We start from the raw sequence: 17933 nt of genomic DNA, 5'->3' as shown, positions 1-17933 counted from the left end.
TTTGAACAATTTGAACGATATTACCAAAGATTTAAACGATTTGAACGATTTTTTAATGCATTAAAATGAATGGAATCGTCCATGTCTGACTGCAAACACATCAGATGTCAGATATCGTTATCTGACCATCGGGAAAGCGCATCGTTCAAATCGTTCATCTGACAGATATGTCAGATTTTCCTTCAGATATGAACGATTTTTTCAATCGTTATCGTTCAGATCTGAAGAAAAATTTGACCGTGTGTATGCACCATTAGAGCAGGAAGTCGACTTGGGCTTGTGGGAGCAGAGTCCCTACCACAGGGTCTCTTCACAAGCCTGCTGGTCGCGATAATCGCGACGGACTCCAGGTCGCTCCCACAAGCAGCTTTGCGAGCGGGCTGGAGAAAAAAACCCAAAACAAAAATAAAAACGCCCATCAGACCTGCGAGCTGCCTCCGGCAGCGAGCGGGTCTGAATCAGACCCACAGTCAGATACATTCTACAAAAGAGCGCAACCAACCAAATAATTAAATGACAGGGTACAGCAGCAGCATTTTTTATATAGGAATAAAAGAAAAGTTCTACAGTTAAAAGACTATACAAGAAAATGCCAGACCACAACGGGCCAGCCTGGATCTGACCATCAGCTTACCTGGATCTCATGTTAGTCGTGTTTGTGTAGCGTTTGGGTGGTACGAACTACTTTATCTGAAACATAACAACTGTTGGCAAAGCTGTCTTGTGTTACTGGGCCCTTTCTATGTAGAAGAATACCAGTGTAAATAGTTACAGGGTGCAGCCTCTGCAAACAGATAAGGAAATCTCTAAACATAGGATAACATGACTTTTATTGGGCACCTAATTCGACTTCCTAGGAAAACCAGGTCTCTGTCTGGCATGTGGGACAGACCTGCAGCACGTACAGTATGCATGGCACCCTTCTAGGTGTTCTCAGGAGTGTTGCAGTGATTTAAACACAAGTTATCGTCATGAGATACTGGGCTGATGACACCGACGGCACAACCTTGAGATGGATCTACAGAGACGTCAGTGGTATTCCGAGGCCATGAGGCAGCTTTTTAACAAGCAGCTATTTCATGCTTAATGCGGAGAGATAATTAGGCCATTTAATGCATGGGCGCCCAATCATAGCTCACGATTAACACTAGACTTATTAAAGGATCTCACCCCAGAATGACAACTTCCCCAGTCTAACCGTCAGAAGGCGACAATACTGCAAATCGATTTTAGAGATGCATTCACACCTAGATATAGATGTACTATAGAGGCTGACCCAATGTCTATGAGAAAGCAGCCATTCATCCGCCATTAGCCACACACCTGGTGACCTCACTGAGGCATGAGGCACAGAACAGGACTTTATGCTTGTGTCTTCCTACCCTATCCACCTGCACTCTGATGTCAGGCTCCTTTGCCTGGTATGCTAATCTCCGCCTGCAGCGTCTCATTACTCAGATTGTTGCCTCCAGGCTTAGGCTCAGCTTGTCACACTCTGGCATGCACCCTGTTTTCTCCCCATCCCCCCTTCTCTGTACTACGCACCTAAGAGAGGCACTATGTAAAGGTGTCCGTGCATACCGTGATTTAAACCGCTTGGCGAGGCTAATACCTGCTACTACCCATCAGCAGTTGGCCAGGGCAGCATTCTACTGGTATTAATGTAATATAGAATAAGGCCGGAAACTGAAGGCTCCACTTCGTCGACTCGCCCCGGGGACTAAACCTGCAGCTCCCTCTGTAAAGGCAGGAAGGTGGGGGCATTAGGACCACAGCACCACCCCTGCATCTAGGGGATAATGCCCATAAGGGTCAGCTCAGGTGAACAGCCAAGACAGAGAAACATGGTGCAGCAAATTAAAGTGCACCATGCCTTATTGAGCAGTGGGCCTGATTCAGACCCGGACGCTATGCTGCGCTCGCTCGCATTGAGCGATTTTACGCAATCTGCGCATGCGTATGAGTCGCAATGCACGTGCGCAAACCAGTCACTGCGATGGGAAAGTGCTCGCCCGTAGCCGGCTGCTATTTTGAGTGACAGATGTGTGAACGCAGGCGTGCCCGACTGTCAGAACGGCGTTTAATGGGTGAGCATAATTAGCAAAGTAGCGTCATTACACACGTGACTGGGTTGTATTTTAGCCAGAACTGCTCACAATGTTGTGGTGGGAAAAGGCTACCACAAGCGCTGCGAGCAGCTCCGATGGCTCTCCATGTTCCCGATTATCCTACAACTGCCGGAGATGACGTGTGTTGCGAGTGGCAAAGGGGCGTCTTTATACAGGTTCGAGCGCATAGTGCGGCCGCTCATTACTTAGTGGGCGACTTTACACGACGCAGTGCGAGCACATGATTTAAATAGCCGGCCCCTTTTAGCCAGCGAGTGGCCGCAAATAGCGTCCGGGTCTGAATCAGGCCCAGTGCACCATAAGACAAGTTAATTGGGCACCCTTGGGCCCTCAATCCCAGGTGCTTTGTAAGCTATAAATACTCTTTATTACTTTATGACTCGCTGAGTACAATATTGGTTTTAGAGATGAAGCCTCCAGAATACAAAATGATTATTGCATGACACAATGACAGGACCAGGTCACACCGAGCACAACTAGCACAAGCCCCTAACAGGGAGGGATCACCCACCCTGCCCAGAAGACGTGTTCTGTGCGCTCAGCCACGTGCAACATTGTACGGCAAAACATCTTCTTCAGTATCCATTTTCCACTCATGTCTAAAGCTGGGTACACACTGTAGTGATGTCGGGCCGATATGCCATTTCATCATGACAAATCGCCTACATTGCTCAGTGTGTACGCTCGATATGCAGGTACCAATGGTTGCTAGCATCGTCGTCATGTTTGCACATAAAACCTGACGATAACGCTAGTAATATGGTATGTTTAATAGATGTATAGGAAATATATAATAAAAAATACTCCCGGGAGTGTAACATCAATGACAAAAGTGAAAGAAGTAAATACACAGATATTGTCTATTAAAAAATGCTAATATTAGCAAGGAATATTCCAATAAATAACTCCTGTTGGGTGCGGCACCAACCAGCTGGATGCATATAATAACAGAATAATGGAATATAGATTATTAATGAAAGCTGAGATTGTTCATAATAGCAAACAATAAATATGAACTAGAGACTTTCAAGTGTGACAGTAGGTCTCTATATAATAGTCAGAGCTCCAGAATAAATGGCTGTAAAGCGGTACAGTGTGGTATAGTTACCATGAAGAGGTGGATGTTCGAATAAAATAAATGGAGGGTATCCTGCAATATTGTGCTCACAGGGACCAGTGTCGCAGACGTCTGCTTTCAACCCCCGTCGGGGCTCCTGCACAGTGCGCTCACCTCCGGGTGATACAGCCGCTCCAGATGATGTGGCCCGCACGATGTGCTCGGCAAAAGGGACGGGGCTCCCGCACAACGCTGTCACCTCTGGGTGACACAGCTGCTCCAGACAATGTAGCCGTTCAATGTGCACGGCAATGGAGACGGAGCTCCCGCACAACACGCTCACCTCCAGGAAGTGTAATAACTCCAGGTGATGCAGCCGCTCAGTGTCCACGGCAATAAACGGAGATGTAGGATGAATGAACACAAAGCCGGGTAAGCTGGTGTAATGTGCCGGCACCTCAAAGCAAATGGTAACAGCCATCAAGAGTCTCTGACATATAGAACAAAAGGTCCGTAAACTTCAACGCGTTTCTCTGCATATAGCAGCTTTATCAAGAAGCGGAGATTCCTTTCTGTATCCTGGGAGGGATTAAATACCCCCTCCACAGTTGTTGATTAATTAATTAGTCATTTAGATTCCAGATCAGCCTTCAATAAAGCTATATTACTCCAAATAAATTGAGTAAAAGAACCAACTAATTTAAAACAAATAAAAAGCAATAATAATGACAGTAACATTAATAATTATTAGTAAAAAACTGCTACACAGACAGATTATTAATAGTATACAGCAATAAATAAGGAGAATTAGAGAGCAATGAGCAATTACAAAGTAATTAAATAGAACATAATTATATAGTCAAAACCAAATAGAAATCTATAATAAACAACCAGATTTAATCATATAAATTCTAGATCTATATTATCATTTAAACCACTCCACTGATCATTAAACGCATTGAAGAGATAGCTTGGGAAACAGACTACATTTTTGTGACCTGCGATGTCCAAGCGTTATATACCAATATCCCACATGATTTGGGAGTGAATGCAGTTGACATAAGTTTGAGTGGAGACAGTGAGATCTCAGAGAGGAAAAAGAAATTTATTTTGGATTCTATATTATTTATTTTACAGCACAATTATTTTATGTTTGATCACAATCACTATTTACAGGTCGTCGGTACGGCGATGGGGACCAGATTCGCACCGAGCTTTGCGAACATCTATATGGGCCGCCTAGAACAAGAACTTATCTGGGACGGCACCTTCGCTGCAAATCTGGTCCTCTATTGCCGCTATATCGACGACCTGTTTTTCATTTGGAGAGGGGATCCTGATTCTATCACTAATTTTATTAATTACTTGAATAATAACACTTATGGTTTATCCTTCACTTGCACTCACGATCCCTCACATATTAATTATTTAGATATCACAGTGGAGGAGATAGAGGGTAAGTTAAGTCACCTCTACATTTAGGAAAACAGTTGATGTTTGTAAATTCATTCCTTATTCTAGTAATCACAACAAAAAATGGCTAAATAATATACCTAAGAGTCAACTTTATCGAATTAGAAGAAACTGCACCAATGTTGATACCTTTCGGGCTCAAGCATCGTCCCTGGTGGATTCTTTTAAAGAATGCAATTATCCATCATCTATTTTAGATCAAGCAATGGAAGATTCTCTTTCTCTAGATAGGGCAGCTATGCTGAATAAAAATAGAAGGAAGTATCAAAAGAAGACTAGTGGATACATAACTTATTCTAATTTAACATTTGTTTCCAAATATAATGTGGCAGCGAATAAGATTACTAACATCATTAAGAAAAACTATAAACTACTATTCACGGACCCAATTTTGAAGGAACATATTGATATGAAACCTACGGTAGTTTTCAAGAGAGCCAAGAATTTACGTAATTTTTTGGCTCCTAGTTTTTTCAGGAACAACACACAGTCTAATATACCCAATACTGGAGCGACCTGGTTAGGTACTCCGATTACTGGATTTTATAGATGTAATTCTAATCGATGTACAACATGCCGCTTTGCATTGCATAATACAAAAAATGTATGTTCAACAATAGGGAAAACTGTATTTTCTATTGAATCACATATCAATTGTAATTCTCAATATGCTATCTATTTATTGATCTGCCCGTGTGAGCTATATTATATAGGTCGTACTACAAGAACTATAAAGGCTAGATTTATGGAACATAGGAGAAATATACTTAATAAACTTCTTAAACATAGTGTTCCTAAACATTTTGCTGATAAACATTCTAGCGACCCCACTGGTTTGAAACTTGTTGGGCTAGAGGTGATTTCCAAGACCCCTAGAGGTGGTGACCGCTTTAGAATACTTTGTAGGCAAGAGGCTGCGTGGATTTTGAAAATGCAATCTCTTAAGCCAAATGGTTTAAATGATAATATAGATCTAGAATTTATATGATTAAATCTGGTTGTTTATTATAGATTTCTATTTGGTTTTGACTATATAATTATGTTCGATTTAATTACTTTGTAATTGCTCATTGCTCTCTAATTCTTCTTATCTATTGCTGTATACTATTAATAATCTGTCTGTGTAGCAGTTTTTTACTAATAATTAATTATTAATGTTACTGTCATTATTATTGCTTTTTATTTGTTTTAAATTAGTTGGTTCTTTTACTCAATTTATTTGGAGTAATATAGCTTTATTGAAGGCTGATCTGGAATCTAAATGACTAATTAATTAATCAACAACTGTGGAGGGGGTATTTAATCCCTCCCAGGATACAGAAAGGAATCTCCGCTTCTTGATAAAGCTGCTATATGCAGAGAAACGCGTTGAAGTTTACGGACCTTTTGTTCTATATGTTAGAGACTCTTGACGGCTGTTACCATTTGCTTTGAGGTGCCGGCACATTACACCAGCTTACCCGGCTTTGTGTTCATTCATCCTACATCTCCGTTTATTGCCGTGGACACTGAGCGGCTGCATCACCTGGAGTTATTACACTTCCTGGAGGTGAGCGTGTTGTGCGGGAGCTCCATCTCCATTGCCGTGCACATTGAACGGCTACATTGTCTGGAGCAGCTGTGTCACCCGGAGGTGACAGCGTTGTGCGGGAGCCCCGTCCCTTTTGCCGAGCACATCGTGCGGGCCACATCATCTGGAGCGGCTGTATCACCCGGAGGTGAGCGCACTGTGCAGGAGCCCCGACGGGGGTTGAAAGCAGACGTCTGCGACACTGGTCCCTGTGAGCACAATATTGCAGGATACCCTCCATTTATTTTATTCGAACATCCACCTCTTCATGGTAACTATACCACACTGTACCGCTTTACAGCCATTTATTCTGGAGCTCTGACTATTATATAGAGACCTACTGTCACACTTGAAAGTCTCTAGTTCATATTTATTGTTTGCTATTATGAACAATCTCAGCTTTCATTAATAATCTATATTCCATTATTCTGTTATTATATGCATCCAGCTGGTTGGTGCCGCACCCAACAGGAGTTATTTATTGGAATATTCCTTGCTAATATTAGCATTTTTTAATAGACAATATCTGTGTATTTATTTGTTTCACTTTTGTCATTGTTGTTACACTCCCGGGAGTATTTTTTATTATATATTTCCTATACATCTATTAAACATACTCAATTGTTTATCAAGCAGCGCCTCCTATGTGTGTGTGTGTTTTATATCTGTTTATTGAGGAGTGGCATTCCTCTTTTCAGGTTGGCTGCAGCTTGTTACATGATTGTTTTATTTGTTATAATTTGATTGCATATCCTCTGGGTATCACCACCCTAGCGCCAGGACTATACATTTTTTCTGCTAGTAATATGGTGCACATAGTCTAGTGTATACAGCCGTCCTGACGTGTAAAGTCGTATAAATCGCATACAAAGATACGAAACTATATACCATTTGGTCGTTAGCAAGATTGAAGATTCAATATCGCTTCTTCTGGGCTCAAGGGAAATAGTCAGGAAAGTAACTACTGCCGATCACTCCAGTGTGTACCCAGCTTCAGGAGTAGAGACCACTGATCTCCTCTAGTATTTAATTCCACATGGACTAGCAGGAACCAGGAAATGCTGATGAGCTAGAAGGAAAGTCATCTGACCAGTGGTGGGAAGAGGCTGAGATTACTTACTGTAACGCCAGCCACATCTGGAGAGCAGATGGTGGACACCTAGGGGTCCTATGACTGATCAGCTATCCCATGTTTTCTGGCTCATTCCCCAAACATCAATGTCTGGCATTATCTGACAATGTGCTACCGAGTATGAAGAATGGATATTTATTTTCCTGTATAAAATTTAGGAATAGTGACCCCTTCCCCAGCCAGGGAGAACATGAAGCCAATACTAAATAATAGAAGGCAAATAATGTAACTGTGACTATACGCTTATCAGACACGGCTATTCAGGATTGCAGCTAATGCCGCAAAGTGCACACAGGTGCAATATGTATAGTTCAATTATTTGTAATGTCTGGAAGCACTTGTAGGGGTATATTTACTAAAGCTTCTAAAATAGACAAGTGGTGATGTTGCCCATAGCAACCAATCAGATTCTAGCTATCATTTCTCTATTGCATTTTTGAAAAAGATACACAGAATCTGATTGGCTGCTATACGCAACATAACCACTTGTCTAATTTAGAAGCTTTAGTAAATATACCACATAGTGTCTGGAAGTACCTGCAGTGTCTGGAACTATCTGCAGTGTCTGGAAGGGTATGCAGTCGGGAAGCCTGCAGATGGAATCCCGATGGCCGGCTTCCTGACTGCTTTATCCCGGTGAGGGTTAAATGACAGGCGTCTAAATCTAGACGCCTGTTATATTACCGACGCTGGGAGACCGGAGCCCGGCACCCCGATCAAAGTGATGCCGGGCGCCATGCGCGGACGGCTGCGCGGTAGTTAGGTTTAGGGCTCCCGAGGGGGACTTAGGGTTAGGCACCCCCCCCGGGAGGTTAGGGTTAGGCTAGGGGAAGGCAGGGTTAGGCACCCCCTGGAGGACTTAGGTTTAGGTGGCGGGGAAGGGAGGGTTAGCGTTAGGCACTGGGGGGAAGGTTAGGGTTAGGCACCCCTAAGGAGGTTTAGGGGGGGGGGGGGAATTAGGTTAGTGAATACTTACCTTAGGGACAATCAGGATTTTCACCCATGTCGGGCAGCCGCTGTCGGGATTCTAACCGCCGGACGCAAGTAAATCATACCGATTCCTCTGGGAGTACTTGCAGTGTTAATTGGACCTATTACATTAAGTTCCCCTCCTGCTGTGTTAAGGTGCAAATTTGCAACAAACCATATTAACCAATCATATATTTGCTTTCAGTGTTTAACTTACTGTAGGCAGATAAAAGTGAAATGCTGATTGGTTGCTATACTTAAGTGCAATATCACACCTACAGTAAATGCAGTGTTAGTAAGTATTCCTCTGATTGTATCCCAATATAACATATACTCAAGTCCTCCTATTGATTACTGCTGAAATAGGAAGCACAATTCAGGTTTCATTACTCTCCATATGCAATGTGATTATACAGATATATGTGAATTGTGATTCTGTGCATTCTCTCCTATCCTAAGACAGTTGTGCACGACAAAAGATATTATCATCTTCATCATCATCATTCTTGCTTGTACAGCACCTGCATATTCTGTAGCGCTGCACAATCACAAAACCTTATTGAGGCAAATTAGTCCCTGCCTGAGTGGAGCTCACAATCTAATTTCACAACCACAATCAGAACATACAAGTTGTTGCGGTGTGTTAAGTCCAACTTTTGAGTCACAGGGCAAAATTTACTAAGCAGCGGGTTCTAAACCCCGGCGGATTGGCGGCGGTTTTCCTATCCGCAGATTTACTAAGGCGAAAACTGCTGCAAAACCGCTGTCAAAACACATTTTAGAATATAATAGAACAGGGCTGTCATTTAGAAACTGCTGCAAAACCGCCACCAAACCCCCGGGGTTTAGAATCCGCCGTCAACCCGACACCAAACCCCCGGGGTTTAGAACCCGTCGTCAAACCGCCACCAAACCCCCGGGGTTTAGAACCCGCCGTCAAACCCCCGGGGTTTAGAACCCGCCGTCAAACCCCTGAGGTTTAGAACCCGCCGTCAAACCACCACCAAACCCCGGGGTTTAGAACCCGCCTTCAACCTGCCACCAAACCCCCGGGGTTTAGAACCTGCCGTCAAACCACCACCAAACCCCGGGGTTTAGAACCCGCCTTCAACCTGCCACCAAACCCCCGGGGTTTAGAACCTGCCGTCAAACTGCCGTCAAACCCCTGGTGTTTAGAACCTGCCGCTTAGTAAATTTTGCCCACAGAGTCTATTGGGCCTGATTCAGGGCTGTACGCTATGCCGATCTTTACGCAGCTGAACGATTATCGGTAAACTGTGCATGTGCCAAGGTACATTACCGCAGTCACTCTCAGTAACTATTTACTCGGAATGTGATTGACAGGGGCAGGGTAACATGGAGTGGCAGCAAAGAACGTAGGCGTGTCGCAACTGTTTTGGGGATGTGAAACAACCTGCGTCTGCGATCCAGTATGCAAGAAAAATGTCAAAAATCTTACACAAGGTTCAAAGGAGAAGACTTGCTCCATTAAAAAGGATGGACCATTGCAAACCAAAACACTATAAAGACTTAAAACGGCAGGCCAAAGATGGTGGCACGTGACAGCCGGCCACTTAGCTCATTCCCCAGCCGCCATTGCCAGTTCCGCAGCGCCTCAACCCAATCACTATACAAATATCGCCATCAGCCTCTTTCTTCTAGCTGTCCGCCTCATATCTTCCTCACACGGTCAGATATGTCAGAAACGTTTGAATGATTTTTGCCTGTATTAAAATTAATGGAAATCGTCCAAAACTGACTGCAAACACATCAGATGTCAGATATCGTTATCTGACCATCGGGAACGCGCATCGTTCATCGTTGCACACATCAGATATGTCAGATTTTAGATATGAACGATTTTTAAAATCGTTATCGTTCAGATCTGTAGAAAAATCTGACCGTGTGTATGCTCCATAAGACACCGTTAGGGCTTTTCAAACCCAGCTCCACTAACGGTCAGCGTAATATAGGGATGTCTGTCCTGGATGGCCCGGAGTAGATGCCCCACTTCCCATTTACTAACATAGCCGTACACGGTGCAGCGGCAGACGGATCGTGCTGTCACCGCCGGCAGTGGTGTGGTCCCCACAGACCGCACAATATGCCGGCTTCCCCCTCCTTCATCTGAATAGGATCGTACATCGCATCCCAGGTCAGATGGTTTTGCTGGAAGATCTGGGGATGCGATGTACGACCCCACAAGAGCACGCAACACGATATCAGGTACAATATCGTGCCCATACACGGCACGATATAGCATCTATATCGTGCCAATTAGTCGGATCGCCACCTATATTGTGCCGTGTATGGGGGGCCTTTAGAGTGCTGTCCTCCAGCCAGTGAGAAAGGAAGCCTCCGTCATAAATCCTATGGGATAATGAGGATATAATTGCAGCCTCCGATATAAATCCTATGGGATAATGAGGATATAATTGCAGCCTCCAATATAAATCCTATGGGATAATGAGGATATAATTGCAGCCTCTGATATGAATCCTATAGGATAATGAAGATGTAATTACAGGGCATAAAAACAAACGATGGGAAACAACAGTCTATACAGTCATTGAGGGACAGAGGACAGTGGGCACCAGACAAGACCCTCTATTCAGAGCTGATAACCTTGCCTGCCCAGGGCACAGTTCAGGCTGATACACACATGGAAAGTGCCAAGAAGTTCAAACTCCTTCAATCCATCTTCATATAACAGCACTGAGATGTGTGAGAGCAATAAATGTCTAACACATCACAAAGCTGTACAAATGGGGAATAGTACTGTGTAATTACCCCATTACGCACCCAGCTTTACACACACATAACACAGCATCTTATATCAATTACTGGACAGGGGTCTGGGGAGAGTGTGACTGAGAGTATTATAAGTGATAGTGTATAAAATTTCATAAATGAAGACATGTTATTTTGCTTTGAACAAGAAGATGTATACATAGGAGTGGAGACGGGATGTGCCTTCTGTATCAGACGTAGGGACAAGGGACTATGGGCCTGATTCAGAGCCGTTCGCTATTTGTGGTCGTTCGTTTAAAAACAAGGGGTGGCTATTCAAATGATCCGTACGCACATTGCAGTCTGTTCACACCTCTAAGTCTGAACGAGCGTGCAAAACATACGCTCGTTTATTTGTTAAAAACGCCCCCTGGCCGCTCGCACCATACGTCATGTCCGCTATTTATTAGATTAATCGAGTACATCGACCAGCGTATGAACTGCTCGCTATTCTTGTGGTTGGTGTTTGCTACCACAAATTTGCGAGCAGTTCTGGCTATAAAATAACCCAGTGACGTGGTCAATGACGCTGCTGTTTTAAATATACACACCCATAAAACGCCCGTTTTGACCTTTAAGCACGCCTGCGTTCGGATCTCCACTCCCCATTTTCAAGCTCCTTCCCCTGTTACCACCCACATACGCCTCATTCTGTCACTCAAAATAGCAGGCCCTCGCTATATTGCGTACCAACGATTTTCGGCCGCACTGACTGGTTCGCGCATGCGTACTAAAATCCGTACGCATGCGCAGATGTGCAAACATCGCTCGGAACGAGCGTACTGCCGCTAACGAGCGGCTCTGAATGAGGGCCTATGGCCCTGATTCAGAGGCGCTCGCTATTTGCGAGCGCACGCTCTGAATCAGAACTTTTTTTTTTTTTTTAAACCCGGCTTCCAGGCCGCTCGCTAAGCTGTGGGTGACCACCCACAGCTTTAGCGGGCAGCCTGGCGATGGTCGCGATTATCGCGACCAACGGGCTTGCGAGGTGACCCTTGTGGTAGGGTGAAGCCCAAGTGGACTTCCTGCTCTAATAGAGCAGGAAGTCCACTACTGACATCACGGATGTCAGTAGGGCCGCCCACAAACGGCAGGCGTTCCTTTGGGAACGGCTCTGTTTGTCCAGCCAACCCCCCTACCCGCCTACGAAACGGGGCGAGCTGTCGATCAACATCGACAGCCGCCTCGTCTTGTAGCGAGCCCTGGAGCGAGTGAAGTTCTCACTCGCTCCAGGGCTCGCGTGTGCGCAATGGCCCACCATCGACCCGCTTGCGAGCGCTATGCGCTCGCGAGCGCGTCTGAATCAGGCCCTATGCATGTTAACGTACATTTAGCCTATTATATCAAACATTATATGATGTGCACTGGGACTATAATATGATATGATATGATGGACAGAATACAGCAGATGTATTATATGCTGGACATTGGGACTGTACAATGTGATGAATACAAGAAATGTGCAGATGTTCCAGAATACATCTTACTTCTTGCGCGTTACACAGCCCTTCTGGCCACACCATACCGTGGCATGACTCGGTAGCGCCGAGTTTCTTGTCGTGCAATGTTTTCCTTCAAATGAGTCTTCTTCGCACAGCGATGCAGGTCCTTCTCTAGCAAGAGAAGAGGACCAGCTGGACGGTAAATATTCTGCGGAGAAGGCAGAACGAACAGTTGGGGGGGGTGAGGCATGGAGACAGAGCTGGTAAGAGCAGGACAGAAATCTGGATGGAGCGTAGAGGCAGGTATAGATGAGGTGATACAGAGCGCAGCAGCTGGGAGAGGGGTGCGACAGAGCGGGGGGTATCAGGGGCTTGACAGACCTGGACTGTGGTGACCTGGCATGTGCTTGGTCGCTTTACTGGTGTATGTAATAAACACCAATTTTGGAAACAATATTAGCCAGTTGTGTGGATAAAGGAGCTGTCCCACATTTTTTTTATTTTTCTTTAAAGAGCAAATAAAGTAACTTTTAAGCTGTTATCTCATTCAACTTTCATGGTGGTCCTCCTGCAAATCATTAAATTGTTTCAGCATCTCTCGGGAGTGCAGACAAAATGGCTGCCAGACACAAACCCAAATAATCTGCTCTCAGCATGTCAGAGGGAGCAGAAGGAGGATGTTATAGAGCTCATATGGGTATTCCAACGCCTCTCTGCTCATATAATCTAATATATATATCATTTTCTTAGTCCCTTTGTCCGGAACGCTCTTCGAATTTGAATTTTTCAAATAATTGAGATATTCATTTGGTTGGCGATGGATTTCAATCAGCAAAAAATTACAGAGTTTGGTATAAAGCTGATAAAAAAAATCTCCAAAAACACAAAAAAGTGGCGTGGCTACGTTGATAGCGCAGAATCAGTTTCAGGGCTATCTAACAATCTAACAAAGTTATTCTAACTGCCAAGAACAAAGATGCCCTCCACTTCATTGACGCTGAAATCCTGAGTGGAAGCAATAAAGGAGTTTTCATTCCAAGAATCAAATTGTCCCAGAGTGAAACTAATTTGCCATTTACTCTAAAGAGGAGACAATTACCTATAATTCCAGCTTTTGTGTTATTACAATCAACAAAAGTGAGGGACAGACAGGGGCTATCACTGCGCTTACGTCTTGTCAGCTACCCGCAGCCGCCACTATCTCGGACCCCACTGTGACCCCTCATCATCCCACACTGGTCTGTCCGCCCAGGCTGTCACATCGCTGACGTCCGCTGTGAAACAAGCGCAGGTGCCCTTACCCGGCAGCTTTCCTCCCCACTTCCCTGGGGAATTCCCTTGGCTGAAAACGAGGAGGCAGAGCCAGCTGCAGGGCTGAGACTGGGAATGAAGTTTGCAGCCATCGTGTAACTGGCATAGAAGGTACTTCTGGAAATGTGTTTCTGTGTGTAAGTGTATGCGTGTATGTCTTTCTGTGTGTAAGTGTATGAGTGTATGTGTTTCTGTGTGTAAGTGTATGAGTGTATGTGTTTCTATGTGTGACTGTATGGATTTCAACTGTATATAATCAAATATCACCAAAACCCATAAATAGGCGTGGCTTAGCCAGTGAGTGGTGATCATGTGACCTGTAACTAATGCAAGTTAGTATGATTCGTTTGCAATGAGGAGGTGGTGTAATGGAGGGTACCCACGGTCATCCTGCTCGATGGTCAGATAACGATCGTCATGTGATCGTCCATCCAGCAACCCCCCAACTACTATAACGACCCATGATCAACGATCGCGGGTCCCTATAGTTAACAGGCTAACCGGGTTGATATCGACCAAGTTGGCCTGCTGTACGGGCGATGGTCGTTATCGACCATTCGTGCCGGCGCATCGACCATCGTTTGAGGGGGACATAAACTTGACGATTTCTTACAATAACGATATGATCATTATCGTTTAAATTATCGAGTTTATCTGACCGTGTATATGCAGCATTAGTCACCTGGAGGGGGCAGCATCACTCTCTTCCCCCCCTTCCCCTGCCTGAGACCAACAGCGACCGCCCTGATGGACCCAGCTCGTGACGGAAGGGACGTTGGGGAGCATGAATCCCCCCCCCCGTCACAGCACCCGCCCTCCGCTCCGGCGCCCTCGGTGGTCGCCCCGGGGATGGCCCCCAGCCCGTCACGGGCATATTAGCACATACATAATGTGCTGCGGTTATTTCTGCAAGGAATTGCTGCTTTAATATTGGTGGCTGAAAATACTTCTGCCACACACTTCGCCCACCACGGTTACAACTACTATTCGGCTATCTTGTGCGGCAATTGTTGCCCACAACTTGTGGATTGTAAGCGTGTTTAGAAAGGGTCACCTGATGGGGTGTGAGCATCCAAGCAAATTTATATATGAAGCGAAAAGGTAGAGCTTGCCAGTATGTGTGGGCAAGAGTACACTGTATTTGCTGGCAGAGGCAGATTTAACATGGGTGAAGGGTGTACAGTGCACATGGGCGCCCTGCGCTGGTTCCTTGACTTATGGGCCCACCCTGTCCCTGCACTCACAGTTGGGCTGGCATAGTGTAAGGGGTTGGGAGCTGCAATCGTCAGATCATTTTGGTTCATGCTACTAACTGTCCCTTCTGTCCCAAATCTTCATTAGAAAAACATTACATTTGCTTGGTTGCAATTCTGCACTCTTATGGGTATATATATATATACTAAAGTGCGGGTTTATTGAAGTGGAGATGTTGCTCATAGCAACCAATTAGATTCTAGCTATTAGTGCTTGATAAATAAGTATATTCTGATTGGTTGCTATGGGCAACATTTCCACTTCTAAAAACCCATAGCAACCAATCAGATTCTAGCTATTATCTTCTAGAAGGTGCTAGAGAAATAAGTATATTCTGATTGGTTGCTATGGCCAAAATCTCTACTTCTAAAGGCCCACACTTTAGTAAATATACCCTCTAGTGCAGGTTTGGCCCTCAGAGCTTCTTTCTGCTAGCTTCATCTGGATAGCAGGGTATAATGATACCCTGCAGCCAGAATCTATGCAGATTTGGCGCCTGGAGCATCCTTGGGAAGCTTCAGACGGTCACACCGCTGCCCTTACAGCTCCCCGGAGCATCCTCAGGATGCTCCAGGCATCGCTGTAATCACTGGCGATTGTGGCCCCGCCTTGTGTGATATCACACAGAGGGTCGTGGCCTGCACCGGGCCCGCAAATAATGTTCTATATATCAAAATGGCCCTTGGCAGGAAAAAGGTTCCCCACCCTTAACTACATTCAGGCATGGGAGAAGCAGCTACAGGATGTCACAGGGAGTATTTAAGTACAATCGCAGTGCATAAGATAAGGAACCTATAACGCTACAGCTGCAGTATATATGCATCTCTCAGCATGTCCCGCCAACCATGTCATGCTGGGATTTTTTGTTCAACACCAGCCGGAGAGCCACAGGTTGTTATTCCTGGCCAAATAAAACAAGATAACAAATACTGCGCATCCCCTCTGCCCCCCAAGCATTACACAGCAATAATTTAGCAAGAAATCCTTTTTTTTTTTTTTTTTTAAACTTCACGAGCACTGACTGGCAGGAGCGGAGCCTTCTACTGTACAACACAGAGGTCTTGTTTCATCAGAGAAGCTGACTCACAACTACAGCGCTGTCTATAGACAATGACTGATGAGTAATGTCTGCGAGGCTCTGAGAGAAAGTGCCAGCAGCAGACCCCAGCATTACTCATCCCGCTCTGCACGGCTGCTGTTTCACAGGCTTCTGTAAACGATTACAATGCTTTTATCTGTGCTGTGTCTTTTTATGGCACATAACACTTTAGGGCCTAAAAATAGCACGGGCTGTAGTGGTGATTCACTAGATATCAAAAGTCGGCTTGCAGATGAACTATTTGGAGTTGTAAAGTCTGTTTATGTAACCATGACATGAACTGTCAAATCATTTTGTCAGCGAACGTGTCTCTTAACATATGGTGTGCGTGACACATGACGAAGTGTGCGCCGACGCACAGGCAGATAACTGGGACGTAAAGAATTAATGTTTCATTCGTTACCCCTGTTAATACTGTTTTCAAAGCGATCCTGTCACCTGATCACAGCGGAGGCGGCCATGTTGGGTGCTGGACCCAGGCTCATGACAATGCAGCTTCATCAATTCGCTTGCAGCTAGGGACATTGCTGGGCATATGGCATAATGGAGGGGGGGGGAAGTCAGCAATGAAGCATAATATAGCAGCTCTGTTGCACAAACGCAGCTTTTTACCCATCATGTAAGACTTTCTGGGGGTCATAGGTGTGCAGACCAAGTTGGCTGCATTTGCTGTGAAACCGGGATTTCCAGGGTTCTGTGGCAGGACTGCGGGTCTCCTGGCAGCGTGTGCAGGATTCCAGGGTGATTGTAATAGACCCTTAAGTGGGCGAATATTGCTCTGTCTAAGAGGAATGTCAGAAAATTAACCCTCGTCCAACTGTAAAAAAAAAAAAAAAGCCGCAAAGCAGTAACATAGTTTTGCACATGGAGACCAAATAGAAGAAAGCTCTGATGTTTCTTTGTTTTTTTGAGTTACATAATGGGGGGGGGGGGGGGAGGGAGGTAAGTTGCCCTTGTGATAGGAGGCTGTGTTCTGAACCAATGACGATGACATCACTGTGCTGCACCCACCCAGCCTGGCATCAGGGAGATTACCAGACTCTCCAGGGAATCAGAGAAATCACCACTAATGTTGTGGAGTCTCTGTGACATTCAGGGAGAGTCAGCAAATATGGTGTGTGTGCAGGATAGCAGGGTGCTGAGGCTCCGTGCGCGCAGGATTGCAGGGTGCTGAGGCTCTGTGTGTGCAAGATAGCAGGGTGCTGAGGCTCTGTGTGCACAGGATAGAAGGGTGCTGAGGCTCTGTACGTGCAGGACTGCAGGGTGCTGAGGCTCTGTGCGCGCAGGATTGCAGGGTGCTGAGGCTCTGTGTGCGCAGGATTACAGGGTGCTGAGGCTCTGGGTGTGCAGGATTGCAGGGTGCTGAGGCTCTGGGTGTGCAGGATTGCAGGGTGCTGAGGCTTTGTGCGCGCAGGATTGCAGGGTGCTGAGGCTCTGTGCGCGCAGGATTGCAGGGTGCTGAGGCTCTGTGTGCGCAGGATTGCAGGGTGCTGAGGCTCTGTGCGCGCAGGATTGCAGGGTGCTGAGGCTCTGTGCGCGCAGGACTGCAGGGTGCTGAGGCTCTGTGCGCGCAGGACTGCAGGGTGCTGAGGCTCTGTGCGCGCAGGACTGCAGGGTGCTGAGGCTCTGTGCGCGCAGGATTGCAGGGTGCTGAGGCTCTGTGTGTGCAGGATTACAGGTTGCTGAGGCTCTGGGCGTGCAGGATTG

The 17933-nt window shown here is 45.6% G+C and overlaps 1 protein-coding gene across 3 annotated transcripts in view; it reads right to left on the bottom strand.

Annotated features, from left to right (window-relative positions):
- The window catches only part of BABAM2 (BRISC and BRCA1 A complex member 2), a 242828-nt gene that overhangs the window by 33996 nt on the left and 190899 nt on the right, over window positions 1-17933 (bottom strand). The window lies entirely within an intron of this gene.

The sequence above is a fragment of the Taudactylus pleione genome, unplaced genomic scaffold (assembly GCF_031769625.1).
Source record: "Taudactylus pleione unplaced genomic scaffold, aTauple2 ptg000079l, whole genome shotgun sequence".
Taxonomy (NCBI): domain Eukaryota; kingdom Metazoa; phylum Chordata; class Amphibia; order Anura; family Myobatrachidae; genus Taudactylus; species Taudactylus pleione.
Note: the sequence above shows the minus strand (reverse complement) of the source record. Positions and strands in the feature narration are given on the sequence as shown.